Genomic DNA, 13,846 nt, shown 5'->3' on the forward strand with positions numbered 1-13,846 from the left:
CTTCGCGGCCTGGAAATGCAGGAGGCCTGCAGGCCAGGCTTAGAGTCAAAGGCATTTTTATTCTACAGAGATGCAGAGGTGGGTGAATTTGTTAATTTGGGGTTTTCCGGGGAGGGGGGGTTGTTTTTTGTTTGTTGTTTTGCTTTTGCTCTTTTTTGTCTTGTTTTCTCTGCAACTCCCTTAGAAAAGCCTGTTCTACCGTCTGGTGTAAGAGTCATCATAATTTTATGTATGTGCCACTAAGAAAATGAAACCAACAAAATAACCCAAAGATGCTCTGAGATCTTTTCCTTATTTGATAGGCGATACAGTGTGAAGAAGAAGGAAAAAAAAAACGAATTGTCTTGGAATTTGGGAAATGCACACTTTTCTAGGCAGTTCTGTGTCAGGAACGATGCCCCAAATTCTGGAGGTAGTTTTTGAGTTTTCTGTATTTTTTTGATGTCTGGCTTCCAGGCTCTTCTCTGAACCCAAGGCAGGCTACCCTGGAGGGACCCAGAACCAGTCGCTCCGCCTAAGACTTTGCCTTAGTTCCTTGTCACCGAAGAGAGGTTGACTGAGGTCTGTGTTATTCTGGACCTTTCCTCAGACCCTGCCTTAGTATGGGGGCTTCACAGCAAATGGCCTTTTTCATCGGGTAAAACCACACATTTTGGGACCTCTCTGTCCCTTTTCATTTCTGCCGGAAAATCAGTCCATCTTTCTGAAACGTTGCTTCTCCCTGTCTCTCTGTCTCCCCTCCCCCTTCACCCCTTCTCTGCAAAACCTTCATAACTAGAGCAGGTAGCAACTGGGCACTGTAAAAGTGTTCAATTATCCAGTCTCTTCCGCTACAGCTGCGAATTCATCTGCCCATTTCCGAGCTACTGTGGGCACTAGGGAGAGAAGTAAGTACGGTCCACGAGCCGGGTCCCCTGGGTGGCATATCACTTCCGTCCTTGTATCAGCTGGACACTTGGGGTGAGTTTCTGAAACGTGCTTTCCTCTTCTCCAGAGATGAGCTTCCCTGTCGAGTTAATGATGGGGCGTTTGTGAAGCACGAAGCACAACGCCTGAGATAAAATATCACATAGACGCCTGGCCCTGGGTGGTGTGTGTGGCTCAGGTGTCCCGGATGTGGGGGATGGCCTTTGCACCCCATGTTCTCTCCAGCGGGTTCACAGAGAAGGCACAGCTATGCTGTAGCCTCATTAGCTTCCAGAGAAAAATGCACATGAATGTCACCTGTTATGCCAGAAAGGGGCACCTCCTAGCATCTGTCGCGGAGGCCTGAGACAAAGAAGTGCATTAGGCTGGGGAAAGCGACTTCATTTTCTTTAAATTGTGTAGTACTGAGACAAACACATAATAGTGTTACCTTTGTTCTGCAAAGAGGGAAGGACTTTTACTGAGTCAACTGATTTTGATCTTTGGTGCTAAAAATAGAACTTAACCAACTGCCTTGTACAGAAAGTCCTATGCTGGGCGCCTGGGTAGCTCCGACAGCTGAGCCTCCGACTCTGATTTCCGCTCAGGTCAGGATCTCATGGTTCGTGGGTTCGAGCCCTGAGCTGGGCTCTGCTGACTGTGCAGAGCCTGCTTGGAATTCTCCCTGTCTCTGTCCCTCCCCTGCTCACATGTGTTTGCTCTCTCTCTCTCTCTCGCTCTCTCTCAAAATAAGTAAATAAGCATCTAAAAAAAACTTAAAAGTCTGGGGCACTTGGGTGGTTCAGTCAGTAAAGTGTCAAATTCTTGGTTTTCGCTCAGGTCATGATCTCAGGGCTTCGTGGGTTCAAGCTCCGTGTCAGGCTCTGGATTCTCTCTCTCTAATCCTCCCACACTTGGGCTGTCTCTGTCTCTCTAAAAATAAATTAAAAAATGTTAAAAAATAATAAAATAAATAAATAAAATAAAATAAAATAGAATAACTGTCCTATGCCGAGATTCACCCCTCTCCCAATCTGGTTCAAATCCTTATACTCCATGTGTTTTAATTTCAGTGGCTCTGTTCTTGCTAATCAGGAACACACACAGGTTGTCTAATCCATGAATATTTTGCTTAACTAAGGGCTCATTCAGTGGTGTGGGAGAAAGGGGAGGCTCAGGTGTGGAGGGGAGGAAGGGGTCAGATGTCAAAGGTGTTTTAAAGTCTTGGCGGCATAGAAATCGGAAAAGAGCTAATTTTTCTAAACAACGTCCCCCAGGAAATCCCAAACCTGGAGACTGCACTCTAACGCAGACCCACTCCCGGGAACCTGCCAGTTACCTCCTAGGACACTCAGAGAAAGGCTTCTCTGTTTTCTGAAACCCATAGAAGAAAAACCCATATCAGAGTCTCCTTTTATTTTAAAATTTGATTTATTCATTTTCAAATATTTAATCAACCCTTGAGTTTTAGTGCATAACACAGTTCTAAATTATGGAAGTGAGTCAAGCATCACAAAATCATACCGGATAAAATGCATAGAATCCCAAGTGAAAATCTCCCAGCCCCCTTCCACTATGGAAGGAACCACTGTTAACATCATTTCCCAGGCACTTTCTGTCCCTTTACAGGTTGCTTTATTAATTTGTGCTTTTAAAGAAGTGGGCTCGGGGCACTTGGGTGGCTCAGTCGGCTAAGTGTCAGGCTTCGGCTCAGGTCATGATCTCACGGTTCGTGGGTTTGAGCTCCGCATCAAGCTTTGTGCTGACAGCTAGCTCAGAGCCTGGAGCCTGCTTCAGATTCTGTGTCTTCCTCTCTCTCTGACCCTCCCCTGCTCGCACTGTCTCTCTCTGTCTCTCAAAAAGAAAAAAAAAATTAAAGAAGTGGGCTCAGGGCACCTGGGTGGCTCAGTTAAGCATCTAACTCCTCATTTTGGCTCAGTCATGATCTCATAGTTGTGAGTTCAAGTCTCCTGTCAGGCTCCTGCTTAGGATTCCCTCTCTCCCTCTCTTTCTCTGTCCCTCCCTCAAAATAAATAAATAATCTTTAATTTTTAAAAAATGGGGTCTTACTGTTCTTAACATCCTACAAAATGTTTTGCCTTCCAGTAGTAGATAAAAGCGGAGAGAAATCAGGAAAAAGAGGCACATCCTCTTTAGGAGAAAAGCAGACATTGCAGTTGCCGGGATCACGGGGAGACCCCCAAACCCACCAGGGGACCTGAGGAGACAAAACCCACATCCACACACAGGCTTTCCAGAGCCTACACCTCTGGCTCTGGGCAGAAATCTCTCTCTGGTTGGTCAGCGCCAACACGGGCAGGCAAACATGTCCTGGGAGACCGGCGTGGTGTGTGATACCAAGGATGCTGCAGGGCTTAGCCTCTCGGTCTGGTCTCAGCCTCTTGCACGGATCTCTGCTTGGGCTTGTGTGCTGGGAGATCCCGGCATTTCCAGCTCACTCAAGTTGCATGACCTGACCCAGTGGGGGCTGGCTTCTGGATGTGCTTTGAAGCTGCTGAGTTGGGCAGGTCCCTCTTTCCCAGGGTGGCCTCTGGAAACAGGGAGCCCCCTGCGCCCCCTGCTACCCTCTCCTCCTTTTCCAGGGCCCTTCTGCCTGGAGTTTCCCTACTCTGATAACCCTCACAACCCAGTCACCATAACTGAGGAGGCCTCAAAAGTGTTCCCAGAAGGAGAATAGCATCATCCAAAGCCCCTGGGGATGGTGACCCAGAAGACAGAAAGCCAAATTCAAGATCCTATCTGCCAGCTCCTGGGCTTGGAAAGCCTGCCTTTGCTCCCTCGGCCTCTGTTTCACGAGCTGGAAAATGGGGTTAGCATCACCTGCTCTGAGTTCTGATGAGAAAAATGCCCTATTCTGTTATTGTGTATTGTTGCAGCCGCAGACCGAGGTGAGTCACTTACAGACTCAAAGCTCCCTCCCCCAGGCACATCTCTGCCGGTGTCCCTGGCCAGGCAGCAGGGATTGAGATCCAGTTCCTGGAACTGGCTTCAGCCTCCAGCTCTGTTTCCTTGCCGTCACCTTCTCTTTCTGAATTGTGCGGACTGATCAAGGTGGCATGATCAAGCGTCCCTAAGGCCCCTTTCCCTATAAACACTCTCCTGAACTCGGCTGTTCCCTGCATTTCATACCGAATGGCAGTTTTCTAATCTGTTCTGCTTTTTTTCCCCTGGTGTTGGTGCCCACAGATTGAAAGGGAGAGTTAAGCGCAGTGTCAGAGAGTGTTTGTTTTTCCCAGCAAGAGCACCTGCTGCAGAGGCACACCTGTGGTCCCTCCCCAGGCGCTCGCTCTGACCCAGGCTCCCAGGCGGTGATGACAGCAGCTCCCAGGTGCACTCGCCTGTTCACAGGGGTGAGGGTGTGGCACACTCAAGGTCCCTCTCACTCCCAGGAAGGGAAATCTGGACCCACAGACTCTCTCAGGCTGGAAGCCTTGTGGGGAGTGCTTCGCGGTCACTCAGGTTTTTCGGGGGCTGGTGGGCCACCACGTCGTCCTGAAGATGGAGATGCCCGGTCACTTGGCTTGCTTAGCTCGTTGTTTATTTTTCAAATAAAGCCCCTCAATCTTTTTTTATATTTATTTTTGAGAGAGACAGAGAGCAAGTGGGGGAGACACAGAATCCGAAGCAGGCTCCAAGGTCCAAGCTGTCAGCGCAAAGCTTCACATGGGGCTCGAACCCACGAACCGGAAAATCATGACCCAAGTCAAAGTCAGATGTGTAACTGACTGAGCCCCCCAGGATCCCCCACTCCCCTTATTCTAACCTGGTTCTCGCCATGTCCCCTATTTCCTTCGCTGAGTGGTTTCATCCCCAAATGAGTTGAGCTGAACACTTGAAAGACTACGTCTGGGGAAGCTGAGGGGTTTGGTCCCCTCCCCAAGCGCGCACATCTAGGCCACGGCCACTTTGGCACGAATGCCCCCTCCCCCCAGCAGCCTTCCCTCCTTGCTCCTGGCTCCTTCCCACAGCATTAGTTGGTCTGCACTGTCAATCTCAATGCCATCGAGAGGCTGGCTGCCTTTTATTTTTTAAAGATTACTTATTCATTTTTTTTTTTTGAGAGAGAGAGAAAGCACAGAGGAAGGGCAAGGAGAGAGGAAGAGAGAGATTCCCAAGCAGGCTCTATACTAACAGACTCAGAGCTTGAACTCCCAAACTGTGAGATCATGACCTGAGTTGAGACCAAGAGTCGGATGCTTTACTGAGCCCCCCAGGCGCCTGGGAGGCTGTCTTTCACCAGTCCCCACCACCAGCCCATGGGAAGGACACCCTCACACCATTCATTCTCTGTCCCTTGTTCCTGTTCTGCATGTACTATTCCTTCTGTCTGTTCCTTGCTCTCCCTTGTAGAAAATGTCCTTCATTCTTCAGGACACACTGGATCCCTCCCCTATGCAGCCTTCCCAGATTCTAATGTCCACGCACACCATTCAACCCACGGCCCCATCACTATTTCTTTCTGATCCCATGTAGGACCTGTCTGTCTGTGTTATTGTTGTAATAGCTCTGGATCCTGCACACCTGCCAGTGTCTCCTTTTAGTCCCCCAAGGCCTCGATCACGCAGGACACACAGTAATCACTGAGTGCAAGTGTGACGGGTGGGTGGGGAAGAAGTCAGTGAAGGGTCACATCCCTGCAATTTGGTGAGATCTTCGACTATAGGACCTGGTGTTCCAGAGCCAAGCAGAATAAACTCCACTTAATAAGCAACCCCCACCGCACAAACGTCTTCTGAAGGAATGGAAGAAACATGGGAAGTGTTTTTACCTAAGGCAGTGAGGCCCCAAGCCTTGTGCATATTTTAAATCAAATAGTCCAGGGGCGCCTGGGTGACTCAGTTAAGTGTCTGACTTCAGCTCAGGTCATGATCTCATGGTCTGTGAGTTTGAGCCCCTCGTCGGGCTCTATGCTGACAGCTCAGAGCCTGGAGCCTGCTTCAGATTCTGTATCTCCCTCTCCCCTGCTTGAGCTCTCTCTCTCTTTCTCTCTCTCAAAAATAAAAAAAAAACATTAAAAAATCTTTTTAAATCAAATAGTCCAATGGGACAATCAGTTGTTTCTCTTTATGGCTCATTATTCCTGATCAGTCTGCCTCAGTGATCGCTGGGTCTCTCCGGAGGCCAGATTGCCCATTTTGCTTGTTTGATAATTTGGCAAAGAAATGCAAGATTTATTTCTTAAGAGACAATTTTGTTAAACAGAAGACCGTGCAATTTAGCAAACACTTTAAATGTCAGCATCCATGAGAAAAGTGCTTAATGTTAGGGTGGAATTTCAATCAATGGTTTCCTTGGAAAATATAAAAAGATACACCCAATTATTCGATCAACCCCACCCTCTGGGCTTCATTAACAGCCTTGCATAATTAAATAACCATGGCTCAATGGCTTGAAAAATCAAATGTTCTTGAAATTTTAAAAAATACTTAAACTGTAATGTTTATTTATAGTAAATATTGAACACTGCTTTGTAAAATTACTGGAGTTTTAAGGTATATATATATTATTCTGAAATGGAATTTCAGACTTTCAATTAGTGGGAAAAAATGAAGTGTAAATCAAATTTCTGGGCCAAATAAGGTAATATATTTCTCCATCCATCATTTTTAATTATTGAAATTTTAGCTTACAGATTTTAAAAATGACACTATTTATTTAAAAATAAAAGCTATGGTTTTCAAAGAAGTTAAATACAATACACTTCCAATATTTGAGTGCTAGGTTTTTTTTATGAGGAATTATTTTTAAAATGTTGCCCAAAGATAAAGTTATAAGGCTTGTAAGGAGGACCGAAATAGAATTGGCAATGTAGAGTCAAAAATTGTTGAATACTGATATTTACACATGGGCACAACCTAAAAATATGTAGTTTTAAATAGTCTAGAAGCTATGAACACTGAGGAAAGCACATGATTCATCGAGCAGCGGTGTTCTACCCGGAATCAGGAGAAGGGACTCCAGACCACAGAGCCCGTGTGTGACCGCTGCTGAGACACAGGTCCCCTGGACCTTGGTTCTCCCATAGGGAAACTGCTAATTCTCTTATTCTTGTTATGGCTCTGAGGTTCTATAATTCAACTCACACATTTCTTCCTGCTGTTAAAGATATTGACACTGGGGTGTCCCTAAGACCCTTATTCTGTTACAGACGTTTACTGCTGTGACTGACTAATCATCTTCATTCACTAGTGTTCTGTTCTGTTCTGTTCCCTGAGTGTGTGCTGTGTTCTGGGCACTTGGCAGACCCATGAAATATACAAAAATCCTTCCCTTCTGGAGCTTCCGTTCTAGTAGGTGAGGAAGGTGAAAAACAAAGAAGTGTAAAATGCAGTGTGTGATGGACGTGTGGGGAAGAAAGCGGGAAATGGGACTGGAAGTGCCCCATTAAATGGGGCCAACATCACAACATCACAAATATTCTCAGTGCAAAAACCTAGTCGACAGTGACTTGGACAAAGAGGGGTTAATTTTTCTAACATGACAAACAGCAAAGAAGTAGATCCTCCCTGACACTGACCCAGCTCCTCAAACATGCCGTCCAGTACTCGGGCTCACCATAATGCTACTGTCCTGTCTCAGGCATTCGCTGTTCCTTCCTACACTTCTGACCTCATGGTCACAAGATGGCTGCTGTGGTTCCAGACGACCACTGCGGGGATAGCAGCGGACAACTGTCCCCTCTCCTTTCTGAGCACTTTGCAGGTTCCTGCAACACTATTCTCTCCACCCCCCACAGCAGTCTTCCCCTTACACAACTGCATTAAGCATGCATTTTGTTTTCTTTATTTTTTTCTTTATGTATTTATTTTAAGAGAGAGAGAGAAGAGTGGGGAAAGAGCAGAAGAGAGAGGGACAGAGGATCTGAAGCAGGCTCTGTGCTGTCGGCACAGAGCCCAACACGGGGCTCAAACTCATGAACCGTGAGATCATGACCTGAGCTGAAGTTGGATGCTTAACTGACTAAGCCACCCAGGTGGCCCTGTTTTCTGTACTTTGAGGCTTTAACATCTAGGCTTCGCTGACTGAGTCTGGAAGGACTGTCCCTTCCAGGGTAAGACAATTCCTAGTGCCTTTTCTTTATTTTTTTAAAATATTTTAAGTTTTATTGTATTTTTATTCATTTATTTTTTATATAATTTATTGTCAAGTTAGCTAACATACAGGGTATCCTAGCACTTTCAAATTCAAACGGTGAATCCAGAGCCTGTTCCTCCAACCTTCTCCTGTACCTGGGCAGGCATCCCCCAGCCCTGATCCTCCTTGGACTCCTAGAGAGAGCCTCTCTGCCCCAGAACCCACTGCACTCACTCACACCAGCCTACCCTCAGCCGGCCTGCCTCACACTGTCAGTTCCTTCCTACAGAAACCATAATAAAGGCTCTTGCCCATGGTCCCTCGTGTCTTTTGCGTCCTGACTGGCCTCAGACCTTCCCATGTGGTCCCCATGGCACGGACGGCTCACTCCTCTGGGGACATGTGGGTGGCCAAGTGACCTCTTCAGTGGCAACAGTCTCCTGATCTTCTAGTATCCTCAAATCTAAATACCAATAAGACTTGTATCAGAAAAAATAGCATTGATCAGAACAATCACAGGACCCAGCCTAGCTACGTGGAAGATGGAGGGAAAAAAGGAATGTGTGGCAAAGCGGCGTGGGCTCCTAGTGACCTGGGAGGTCAGTTCAGGTTTTAGGGTTGGTCATGTGATCTGGAAAAATCAAAAAAGCCCCTATTAGGAAAGACGATGGGGGACCAGCTGTTAGGTCTGACCCACAAATCCCTTAGAGACCTCTATGTATTCTTTTCTCCTAAATGCCCAGAAGTCCACCAAAGATCAAATTCCATCTAGAACATTGTTCCTAAAGACAGAAAGGGGAGGGGGTGGCTGAGAGGTTCAGTTAGTTTAGTGTCTAACTCTTGATCCGGGTTCAGGTCATGACCTCACAGTTCGTGGGATGGAGTCCCGCATCTGCTTGGGATTCTTTCTCTCTCTCCCTCTCTCTATGCCCCCTTGTCCTCAAAAATAAATAAACATTTTTTTTTAAAGACGGTGTCTTTTTTCCTCCTCTTTGGAGACATTTCTTGTTTTTTTAATTATCTTATACCTTTCTATACCTTTTCGTGCCATTTCTATGCGTTCCCTGTGATTTCCTCCTCTTGGCCAGAGGAAGTGCAAAGTGACAGCATTTATTATAGGCAGGAACCAATAAAGCCACTGTGCTGTCATTGTAACGTGCCTCAGGCATGGGGATGCCTGTCCTCTCCCTCCCATACAGAGGACCCCAGCCTTGGGACTCCTGAGTGTCTGGAGTGTGGCTGGTGAAATGGCAGGACGGAATTTGTAATTGCACTTTAATTAATTAAAATGAATATGGCCATCCAGGGCCAGGGCCTGTGACAGCACACAGTAGAGTCTAGAGTCTCAATAGCATGCAAGCTAAAGATGTTTCTTGAGCTATGAAGGGGAAGGATGTACCAGGGGAGTTCAACATTCTTCGGTTCCCTACCACCCCAAGAACGGGCTCAGAGACCAGCGTCCTGTGCGCACCCATCTTCAAGCTTTAGCCAGAGCCTACCTCTTGTGTTTTCTCCGTGCTGAGACCACATGATTGACGACACTCAGCACTGAGGGGGCAGCACCCCCACTCCAGGACGTGAGCCTCCTTCTGACCCATTGCTTTGACCTAACCTTGCAACCCACCTCCCTGTCGTAGTTCCTTTGTAATAATGATCCTCCTGCTGAGAACGCACCTGGCCCCTGGAGCACAACAGCTTGGTTGGGTTTCTGGCGAATCTGTTCGCACTGGGTGGCCCCAGTGCCAGTGGTCCCTGGTCCCCACTTCAGCCGGTGGTATAGCCAGTAGGGCAGCCCAACTGCCTGTCACACTCAGAGATAGATTTCTGTGCCAGGAGATCATTTGCTTCTGATCCAAACCCACCGCAAGCCAGTGGGACCCCCAGGCCCCCCGCCCCACGATCAGCCAGTCCATCAGGGGCCTGAGTCTGTTATGAGCTACGCCCACTTTCTGAATATCACTCCTCTCTCACCTCTGCAGCACCTGCCAGGAGACAGCCCGCTGGGAAAACACCCTCCCCCTCTCTGCCCTGCGGCCCTCCATTAACAACAACTGTTAATAATTGTTTTTCCAAATTATGAAAATGCAGTGTTTCTGAAGTGCATTTATTTCCCCCATTTTTGTGAGAACTTTCTTTAGAATATTCCAAGCAGTGTTCTAAGGTGATGGCTGAGAATGAAAATGAACGGATGGCCCATTTGTTTCTCTATTCCGTTTGATCGCCTTTTGGATCAAACTTTTGGAGGCTTTTGGTAATAATTATCAGCCCCTTCAAAGTGATCATACCTTTCAAACTATCAGTTCTACCTTAATTATCCTTAGGATTCTGGCATGTCTGACAAAGCTTTCACAATTACAGAAATCAGAAAACAATCTACATGCCCAATGGTAAGAAAATACTTATGTAAGGGCACATGGGTGCCTCAGTCGGTTAAGTGTCCGGCTTCGGCTCAGGTCATGATCTCACAGTTCGTGGGTTCGAGCCCTGCGTCGGGCTCTGTGATGACAGCTAGCGCAGAGCCTGGAGCCTGCTTCGGATTCTGTATCTCCCTCTCTCTCTGACCCTCCCCTGCTCGCACTGTCTCTCTCTGCCTCTCAAAAATAAATAAAAAACATTTAAAATTTAAAAAAAGAAAGAAAGGAAATACGTATGTAAATTATGATTAGCCCTTACCTTTGGGTAGTGCATATTCAGTAAAATTGCATTAAAAAATATCAATGCCACAGGAAACACCTTTATTACCAGGTAAAATCAGGATCCAGAGGAATTTTTTTTAAAGATGGCAAATATATTTTGAAAATAATAATAGTAGTTTGTCATAAATGATGAGGTCCCGTTCAACAGTGTTCCTCTCTAAACATTTCTATTCTTGCCAAATATCATATAATTAACATGCCACTTTTAAAAATCAGAAAACAAGGGCACCTGGGTGGCTCAGTCAGTTAAGTGCCAACTTCAGCTCAGGTCATAATTTCACAGTTTGTGAGTTCAAGCCCCTAATCGGGCTCTGTATTGACAGCTCAGAGCCTGGAACCTGCTTCGGATTCTGTCTCCCTCACTCTGCCCCTCCTCTGGCCACACTCTGTCTCTCTTTCAAAAATACATAAACATTAAAATAAATAAATAAATAAATAAATATCAGAAAACGGACTTGAATGTACATGAGCATGTGTATGCAGACAATGTTGGGCAAGCGTGCAAAGGCTGTCAGGATTAAGTAACTGGATGTGCTGTTATGTAAGCACAGAAAATGATGCTTTTTCTTTAATTGGAGAAAATGTTCATGAAGTAGGCAAATGTAAAGTTAGCCTATCGGATTGTAAGTTGGGTGTTCTGAACTTAACTTAGTAAATGAATAAAATATATGTAGGGGAAAATAATTTACGGAGACACAAAGGCGATTGGGATCCTCACTGGGTACACCTTACTACTTTGGCAGAGTTTTCTGCACTGAGTTCAATGAGTGTAGACTGGTTCTAGCATCGAATGTAAATATCACAAGGCAGGGTGGTGACGCTGTTGTCACAGCCGTGGCAATGGCTGTGTCCTGACAGACACGCACATCCTCCCACGCTGGGGTGAAGAATGGAGTACACTTGCAGCAGGACTTATCAACACGCTTGCGGACCGTCTTTCCATGTGCTTGCTGACCTGTCCCACCTCTGACTTCCTCTGGGCGGTTAGAAATTATGAGACAATATCCTGAAAATATTCGAGTCCTTTGCGATTGTCTGGAGCTCTCATCATTACTGAACATTTAAACAAAACATTTCCTGATGTCATATATATGTTTCCTTTTCCTCTCGTCAGATTGGGCTTCCCAAATAACCTGTGTGTGTTGGCGTGGTTTGGAAATTTTACTTTCTGATTCCGTGTCCTTCACTGCTTCTGAGAAGCAAAAAGAATAGAAATGTTCTCAAGAAAATAAGGTGGACGTAGCAAAAAATCTGCTAAATAATAAAACATCTCGGCGTTACTCACCTCCCCCTTCCCCGCAGGGACTTTCGTCAACGTTCTACTTTGTCAGACTGAAAGCTTTAAGAATCCCGCGTTTAGGGAGCCTGATTGGCACTCCGGTGAGAGCAGAGATAGGAGGGTCCCTCCCCCCAAAGTCTGCATCTAGCCCGTGCACTGATTTGGGGGAAAGTTGTGTTGTTTTCGCCCGTGGAGGTATTCCAATCTTGCGCTCAGACAGAAGATGATCACTGACCTCTGAAGGTCAGTAGTTCCCATGCAGTTGCCTCTGCAGTACCCCACTTCCCCGCGGGATGAAATTCAAACTGTCACTGCAGACTCATCCTGGACAAGTATTTCTGGGACTAAAGCTTCTCTCCATCCAAGTGGAATGTGTTAGGAAGCAAGATTTCAAGTGATTGGAGACAGGTATATTTATTCCCAAGTCTCTAATCCTTTTCTGTCTCTCCGCAAGTCTCGGCGGGGCGAGAGTGTTGGAGGAAAAATCAATGCAGATTAAAAGGCAGCACAGGCAGTGCTCCGAAGGGGGAAGCTAATTTCCTGTTTCAGGGGATAACAGAATGGAGACAAAGAAACTAAGTGTATTTCACCTGTTTGCAGCAGAAGGTTCTATGTGTATCTGGAGGTATATCCCTCCCACAGGTGGCTAGCCGGTTAGGGAACAGGACAGAGCAGACAAGGGGAGGTGATAGTCCTACCTCAGGACCACCCACATGAATGAGTGACAGAGACCAGCGAGTGATGGAGACATCAACTGGACGTGATTTTCCCATTTGCAAAAACCCATTTCTTGCAAAACTGAGCTTGTGGTGTGGACGGCGGGTAAAAATCCTCTGATCATTGGTGACAGTCAGGCAGGCCCAACCTTCTGCATTTTCATGAGCCAGTTTTTCTAATGCAAGCACTTTTAAGAAGGCGGCAACTGAGTTTCTAAAGGAAGAAAGGATTGTGTTTTCCCAGTGATTGTGTTGCTCGTGAATTCCACCATGGTCCCTAGGACTTCAATCTAATCTGCCCCCAAATATAAAGAGGACATCCCTCTTTATCGTGTTAGAAAAGATCAGATTTTTGTCTCATCCGTATTCAAGAGAAACAAAAATGTGTGAAGAGGAAGCAGAGCTTGGGGTAGACGGTTCAGGCCACCTGGGAGACCTCTGTCCTGGGCAAGCCACGGGGCCGCAGGGTGTGTGTTGATGCCACACCAGCCACAGAATGAAGCACGTGGTGACTGCAAGAGTTGGCATGAAATCTCAAGGTTTCCATGGCAAAACTCCCACCATTAGCCAATCATTAGCCTAATAATCAGGTATTTGTTGAACACCTACTTTGCTATAAGTGTGCCTTAAAGATAGAAGGGTGAAAAACACCATATTTTGCCATATCTAGAGGTCTATCTATACCTTTCTATCGATCTATTCATCTACCCACCTGCATGCAGACAAACTGACTGGTGGAGAGTTCTAAGTGTGTGTGTGTGTGTGTGTGTGTGTGTGTGTGTGCCAGCACGCATGCATGCACATGCACACCCAGCTCTTTCTACACCTGCTGTATCTGGAGTTCCGGTCTCCCCACCGCAGGGGAGGAAAACCTCCCTCATGGCTCGCAGGTTCTGTGACTGGCCTCAGAATTAATCCCACATAAGACAGACTAACAGGAGACAAGCCTACATGTTCATTTACCATGTTGATCTGGACAAGGAAGCCCTCAGAAGGAAAATGCAGAACGGGGGAGCTGCTAGGCACCAAAGCTTCCACACATTTGTATACAAAGAACAATCAATCCTGGGGCCGTGACAAGACACGGGGCTGGGGTGGCAGGAACTGTGGGCCGGGACCTGGGACATACATGGTGGGGGTTGGGGTAGTGGAAG

Source organism: Suricata suricatta, chromosome 2, assembly GCF_006229205.1.
Source record: "Suricata suricatta isolate VVHF042 chromosome 2, meerkat_22Aug2017_6uvM2_HiC, whole genome shotgun sequence".
Classification (NCBI taxonomy): Eukaryota; Metazoa; Chordata; class Mammalia; order Carnivora; family Herpestidae; genus Suricata; species Suricata suricatta.